This window comes from Argopecten irradians, chromosome 4, assembly GCF_041381155.1.
Source record: "Argopecten irradians isolate NY chromosome 4, Ai_NY, whole genome shotgun sequence".
Lineage (NCBI taxonomy): Eukaryota > Metazoa > Mollusca > Bivalvia > Pectinida > Pectinidae > Argopecten > Argopecten irradians.
Window position 1 is genome coordinate 13,200,158 of NC_091137.1, and position 6,114 is coordinate 13,206,271.

The following is a 6,114-nucleotide window of genomic DNA, read 5'->3' on the forward strand; positions in this document are numbered from 1 at the left end:
TATGCTGAATCACTATGACAAAAACACACACCACAATATACATACACAACCAACACATACACCCTCATACACACAGATATACATGTACACATAGACATATCATACAAATATAGACAGAAAGACAAGCACATAGAAACAAAAAGATAGACAAAAATTTGTATAGATATGGAGGAGAAAAATACACATGTTAAGTTTTCTGTAATATTTCAAAAGCTTCTGACTAGGTCTGACACAAATGTGTACTTGTAAAATTACAATCATATGGCCATGGTATTTCAGGAAATTTCTTATGGTTGGAAAATTATCTTAGTAATCGAAAACAAAAATTATTTATCAATAATTCATTTTCTGAAATAGGTAGGATTAAGGCTGGAGTTCCTCAAGGCTCAATACTCAGTCCTCTTCTTTTTGTTATCTTTCTGAACGATATTACTGATGAGCTTTTAATTGAATGTTCTACATATCTTTTTGTGGACAATACAGCTATTAAAATTCTCATCTTCATGCAGAGAAATTGAATATGCTCTAACTAGTAAAAGCGATTAGAAAAGATAAATAGGTAGGAAAAAGCATTGATGAAGATTTAGATTGCATTTTTTGATGACATTTTCGACATGGCATATTAGTAATAAAGTCTTAATTGAAGTAAATCTAGAGAATTTTTTTAACACACTATACAGTACAAATAACTTGAAAACAGTTTAAAACAACTATATCATTTATTTGTATTTGTGAATAAATTCCATAACATTTAACATCTTGCAAAATTTCACATGATTCTAGGATAAATTTAAGTTAATCGATAAGAAGCAATATGTGTTTAACAAAAACAACAGGCCCATGGGTCATCTAACTATTGGCACATTATACAACACCTCAAAGAATAAAGTAGTGGCAAACAATTAAGGCAATACAAAGAAATCTTTAATAGGAAAAGTTCAGGTTCTGATATATTTTATGAATTAGACCATGAATTAAAGTCCCTTGATCCTCACCATTCTACAAGTTTAATATCCAGTCTCTAGGACTCTTAGTTATTTACACCCCTGTGACCTTAAATGAAGGTCAAGGTCAATCATTTGAACAAACTTGATAGCCATTCATCCCAGCATGTCACAGGCCCAATATCATGTCTCTAGAATTCATAGTTATTCACAAGTCATTTAAAGATTTTAGCTTATTTGACCCCTGTGACCTTGAATGAAGGTCAAAGTCATTCATTTGAATAAACTTTGTAGCCTTTCATCCCAGCACGTCATAGGCCCAAAATCAGGTCCCTTGGCCTCTTAGTTATTAACAAGAAGTCATTTAAAGATTTTAGCCTACTTGACCCCTGTGACCTTGCATGAAAGTCAAAGTCATTCATTTGAACAAACGTGAGAAGTCATTTGAATCAAAAGTTTACGCATGGCGGACGGCGGATGGTGCAGGATGACGGATGATGCATGATGACAATAGGTCATCCTGACCCTTTGGGTCAGATGACTTAAAAATAGGAACTACTTCATATTGATTTCACAAATGTCATCTGATCACACATATTACTCTTCTTTGTAAAATAAATACAACAGCTATTATAAATAAGTTACAAATGTCCACAGAATACCTATAACAATAAACTTTCAATAGAAATAACAATTGAATCATATGGAATGCATTTTATGCCAAGCTTGTCTCCATAATTAATATTTATTCTATCAAATTAATTGAAAATAAATACTACTTCAACAAGGACATAGTCATTCAGATCCCCCGCCAATAGAGATATCAAAGCTGAAGTAAGTTTGATTGTGGAGACTTATGTGTATGAAAAAAAACAGGAAAAAGGAAGTTGAGCTAAAGAAAGATGGAGTATAATTCAAGTAGAGCGGGGCTGCAATTGTTGAATCAGGTTTACAGCCTTGACATTTATATTAGACTATATACACAAAGATGGGTGGAGTTTTGCAAAGTAACATTTACCATTTACCATGATATTTTCAGCAATGTTTCCATGGTAACAGAAAAAGTGCAAAAAATGAAAACCTAAAAATAGCAAAAGGTACTACTAGACCATAAAAAGAATGTGTCTATGAAGTTTCGTGGAAATATCTCTGCTGGTTTTAGAGTTATGCTCCGGAAATGAACCTGCTACAAAAATATGATATTTTCAGCAATGTTTCTATGGTTACAGAAAAAGCACAAAAAGTGAAAACCTAAAAATAGCAAAAGGCACTACTAGACCATAAGAACAATGTGTCTATGAAGTTTCATGGAAATATCTCTGCTGGTTTTAGAGTTGTGCTCCGGAAACGATTTTTTACACAAAAATCTGCCATTTTCAGCAATGTTTCCATGGTTACAGAAAAAAGTACAAAAAGTGAAAACCTTAAAATAGCAAAAGGCACTACTAGACCATAAGACCAATGTGTCTATGAAGTTTCGTGGAAATATCTCTTCTGGTTTTAGAGTTATGCTCTGGAAACGAACCTGGTACAAAAATATGATATTTTCAGCAATGTTTCCATGGTTACGGAAAAAATGCAAAAAATGAAATCCTAAAAATAGCAAAAGGCACTACAAGACCATAAGACCAATGTGTGTATGAAGTTTCGTGGAAATATCTCTACTGGTTTTAGAGTTATGCTCCGGAAACCATTCCTACGGACGGACAGACGGACGGACGGACGGACGGACGGACGGACGGAACCCATTTGTATATCCCCCGCCAACTTCGTTGGGCGGGGGATAATAAAAAAGAAGTATTGTAGTCATATTCATCAATAACATTTTATGTTAAATATAAGTTGAACTCTATAAATTCATGTTTTATGAAAAACTCCAAACTGATTCTGTCACCTTAAAGTCATAAAAGATGTTGACATAATAAAAACACAATAGCAACTATTTTCAAATGATTAACAAACATCTCAACTAAACATTTCATTTTCTTAAATAAACATAGCTGACTAGCTGCAAATGACACCAAATATTCATATATCTTTTTTCATTCTGAAAAAATATCAACTGTTTGTTGAACAATTAAATTGACAAACACAACTTAATAAATACATACCAACTGTTCATGATCAAGTCATCATGTAAGAACACATCACAGATCATTTCATATGAACAAATAGTACAAGTTAAATTCAAGCACTAATTATTCTCTCAATTCCATTTGGAAATCTGAAGATTAGTGACACATATTATATTTTCTTGTTGCTGTGTTTGTCAGCGTCAAGATCTCCTGGATAGGTTAAAAGGTACAGCAAAGTCATCAGTGTGATGAGATTACACATTTTCCCCATACTGGCCCATTACCAGGAACCAATCTAGGAAGTTCAGAATTCAAGTGTAATCAGTCAGTGCATCCTCTAGTTTGGTTCATTGATTGATTGATGGGGTTTAACCACCTTAATGTCCTTGTTACAGTTATAACGGAGCCCAGGACACTCTCTAGTTTGGGAAAGTCCTCCTGGGAACTTCCTGGCAATGGCCATCACATCTATTGGTGTGTCATCTGATCTTGTAGCAGGGTTAAGGTAACTCAACTTGGCGACGACTGTACCCTCAAATGGAAACTTCTTAATCATCTTGTCGACAACAGTGCAATAGAATTTCCTGACAGACCTGTTAGAATAAAAAGAAAACAATTAGTGTCAAGTTTTTCTTTGGTAGGTTATCACAAATGAAATTGAAATTTCTTTAAAGTAATTATTATTGATAATAAATCATAACAAACTTCTATCATTGGTATTATCCTCCTAGAAATACATTTAATTCAGATTAGTGCAAAATTTGAAATATCCTTGATTAATCATTTTAAAATGTATTACAAGTTATTTATAAGACATATTCATGATTTATACACTTATATTGTTTAACTTACCTAAAAAATCTATTGATCAAGGATGAGGAAATCCTGTCCTCATTGTCGACTTCCTATGCCTGGCACAATGGTCTAATGTCCAAAAATTGTTGTGTAAAATAATTAAGAATGATCAATGATTAAAACATAAGTGTGTGACATTCATTCAAAAATATAGACTTTATATTAACAAGAACTACAATCATACCCATGATCATATACAAATTAAAATATTCTGTCATACTTCTTTTTCTTCAAAATAATTGCTACTTTTCATATATATTAGAATTATAGTAATACACGAAAAGTTGTGTTGAACCGTTTGAGTGGCTCTAGGATGAAAGCCAGAAACAAGTAGTACAACCTCTTGATTCGGCCAGACTTCGCCACCTCATCATTAGAATTTAAGTACATGTAGCTCTGGAGGGCTGGCCAGTGATCTAGCAGGCGCTTCACTTCACACACTTCTCAAGGCTCAACGAATGGGTAGAACAATGTTCAGTATCTTGGTTGGCTCTACATCCCAAAACTTTGTAAATTCTTTGTACTCCTCTTTCCTGCTTGAGCTTAAGATATATAAATTGACATATTTCTCAGTTAAATAATTGAGTAATTAAGGATGCTTCTGGTAAGCCCTAATATATTGTTTGTGTCCCCTATATCTACCCATACCAGTCAGTGTTGGATAGGTAGGTAGATAATTTATCCTTTTTATGATAAGACATCAAATATCTCATATTATTAGTTCTCTTTCTAAAACTGAAGTTGTAATGGTATAGAATTTTGGAATCAATTACCTCAAGCAATATATATAATTTATATGAACCTGTAATAGAAATGGAAGTAGGTGTCCACCAACAGATCCTCAATGGGCATAGGCAGGGTCTTGACAGCTGCTAGAATGCACAGGTTGGCCAGGTGGCAGTTATATCCAACATAAAAAACATATGGTTGTTTTTCTTTGATGTGGGTCATCACAGAGTTGTTCGTAACGGAGCAGTTGTTTGAGGCAAAGAAAACAACGTTCTTCCAACAAATATCATGATCTCTACACAAAAAAAAAAAAAAAATCAGTTACAAATCACACTAGTCTTAACTAAATATGTACTAGCCAGTTAAGTTCAGCAATATTTATTGAATCTATAGGAAGTTTATCATTTGAAATGAAAAATAACATATCTGGTTTCTAATTTTTGATCATTCACTATAATTTCCTGCGTATTGGCCATGGGGTATACAATTTTTTTACATCAGAAGATGCCTAATGCGACTATCTGCCAATACGGGCTATCTGTGAATACTATTACCAAATTTGAAAAATGCAGGCTTTATGTTGGAAATAGCTCAAGTTACCCTCTTACTATTCTAGAATATTATCTCATTAGCTTTTCTTTTCTTGCATTTAAAACCTATTTCCAATGAAAGAATATGCTATTGATAGATTAATTTACATATCTTTGAATAAACCTATACCCCTTTTCTATATACCGCTGGTGCTAAACCTGTAGTGTCCATATACCGTACCTCTGGTGCTAAACCTGTAGTGTCTATATACCTCTGGTGCTAAACCTGTAGTGTCTCTGTTGTGTCTATAACTATTGTGTCTATATACCTCTGCTGCTAGAGCTGAAGTGTATGTATATAGTGTTCTGGTGTTAGACCTGATGTGTCAGTATACATCTGGTGCTAAAGCTGTAGTGTCTATATATAACATAAACCTGTGGTGCTAGACCTGTGATGTCTATATACCCTTGTTTTAGACCTGTAGTGTCTATATAAGCCTGGTGCTAGAGCTGTAGTGTCTATATTACCCTGGTGCTAGAGTTGTAGTGTTTATATAACCCTGGTGCTAGAGCTGTAGTGTCTATATAACCCTGGTGTTAGACCTGTAGTGTCTATATAACCCTGGTGTTAGACCTGTAGTGTCTATATAACCCTGGTGTTAGATCTGTAGTGTCTATATAACCCTGGTGCTAGAGCTGTTGTGTCTATATACCCTTGTGTTAGAGTTATAACTGTAGTGTAGACCTGTAGTGTTTACACTGGTGTTAGACCTGTAGTGTCTATATAACCTGGTGTTAGACCTGTAGTGTCTATATAACCCTGGTAGTAGACCTATAGTGTCTATATAACCCTGGTGTTAGACCTGTAGTGTCTATATAACCCTGGTGTTAGACCTGTAGTGTCTATATAACCCTGGTGTTAGACCTGTAGTGTCTATATAACCCTGGTGTAGACTGTAGTGTCTATATAACCCTGGTGTT

General features: G+C 34.2%; 1 long non-coding RNA gene across 2 annotated transcripts; it reads right to left on the reverse strand.

Annotated features, from left to right (window-relative positions):
- Nucleotides 1-684: 684 nt before the first annotated feature.
- On the reverse strand, nt 685-5,858 carry LOC138320658 (uncharacterized). 2 transcript variants are annotated; one of them, XR_011208228.1, is made up of 4 exons: nt 4,677-5,858; nt 4,263-4,416; nt 3,872-3,943; nt 685-3,612 (listed from the first exon to the last, which is right to left on the reverse strand). It is a non-coding gene; the product is annotated as an uncharacterized lncRNA (long non-coding RNA). The 2 variants fall into 2 exon arrangements; XR_011208229.1 differs by having other exon boundaries at nt 4,648-5,858.
- Between the last annotated feature and the right edge of the window lie 256 nt (nt 5,859-6,114).